Here is a 1,811-nt window from a genome sequence, read left to right as displayed (position 1 = left end):
CGGAGTAGCTTTTTCTTTTTGCGCTCATTTCTAGGGGTAAAAAAAAAAAAAGAATTGGGGTATCAAGGTGGGGGGAAGGGGATCACTCTAAATGACACAGGGCGGATCAGAGGGGGGAATCTAAATGGCAGAGGAGAATCAGAGGGGGGATTACCATTTTAGTAACCCCTTTTGATCCTCCTGTGTCATTTTGATTGCCCCCTCTGATCCTCCTGTGTCATTTTAAGTGATCCCCTCCCCCCACCCCTGTGCCACTGAACACCTTCACCAGACATCCCCCCTACCCCTTTATCAGACATTTACCCCCTGGGGCCTGCCTGGGGACTGTCACTGGGCTTGCTGAAGCCTGGATCTGGGCTGGAGCAGGGTCTGCCACTGACTGAGAACCTTCAGTCATCATGAAGGCGGCTGCGAGCATCAGGTAGTGTCATCAGAGACAGACCAGCACTCACCACTTCGCCGCGTCTCGTCCGCTCTAATCCTCCTGTTCTTCTACAAGCATCTGCAAAAGTCTCCTCCTCTCTCCTGCCCCGCGCTCACCGCTCACTCCGCCCTCCGCTTCGCCTCCACACAGCAGTGACGTCAGGACTCCGCGTAACGTCACTGGTTGCTAGACGCCAGTCGGGGCGGCCCTAGCGACCAGTTTACGGTAAATTAATTTTCATTCTGAGACAGAGCCTGGGGGCCTTATTTTTTGGGGATGCCTTATATTTCACTCAGAAGGAAACCTGTAAGTAGGTCTTATTTTCGGAAGATGTCTTATTTTCGGGGAAACACGGTACAAATAGGGTTAGAGTAAGGGTTAGCTGTACTATTAGGGTTAGGACTTGGGTTCGGCTTGGGCTATGGATAGAATTAGGCTTAGGTTTAGCCTTAGGGTTAGGGCTAGGTTACTGTTAGGGTTAGGTCTAGGGTTATGTTATCCATAATGCTAAAGTTGGGATTATGTTTAGGTCTTGGGATAAGATTAGGGTTAGTGTTATGACTAGGGCTAGGGCTAGGGCTGGGGCAAGGGTTAGGGTTAGGCTTAGGGCTATGGTTAGAGTTAGGGTTAGGGTTAGGGCTAGGGTTAGGACTAGGTTTAGGGTTAGGGTTAGAGTTAGGTTTAGGGTTAGTGCTAGGATTAGCACTAGGTTATGTTTAGGGTTAGGGCTAGGGTTTGGGTTAGTGTTAAGATTAACTTTGAAGATCGCTTCTGGGTCCTTCCATAAACATTGTAATCACCTGGAGAGTTAGGTTTTCAGTTATTTTATTTTTTTTCTTTATTGATTAAGGTATTTCATATGTGTCCTTATCTCCCTATTGGCCACCCCCCTCGCACACACCCACTAATGCCCTCACCCCCCTGGTGACTGTGTCCATTGGGAAGGCTTATATGCATGAATACAAGTCCTTTGGTTTATCTCTCCCCTTCACCCCACCTTCCCCTATCTTCCCTCTGAGGTTTGAAAGTTTGATTGATGCTTCTCTGTCTCTGGATCTGTTTTTGTTCATCAGTTTATGCTGTTCATTATATTCCACAAATGAGTGAGATCACATGATATTTATCTTTCTCTGATTGGCTTATTTTGCTTAGCATAATGCTCTCCAGTTCCATTCATGATGTCACAAATGGTAAGAATTTCCCCCTTTTTTAACGCAGCATAGTATTCCATTGTGCAGATGTACCACAGTTTTTTAATACACTCATCTACTGATGAGCACTTAGGTTGTTTCCAAATCTTAGCTATGGTAAATTGTGCTGCTATGAACATAGGGGTACATATATCCTTTCTGATTGGTGTTTCTAGTTTCTTGGAATATAGTCCTAG

The sequence above is a fragment of the Plecotus auritus genome (genome assembly GCF_963455305.1).
Source record: "Plecotus auritus genome assembly, chromosome: 1".
Lineage (NCBI taxonomy): Eukaryota > Metazoa > Chordata > Mammalia > Chiroptera > Vespertilionidae > Plecotus > Plecotus auritus.
This window is presented reverse-complemented; position numbering follows the sequence as displayed.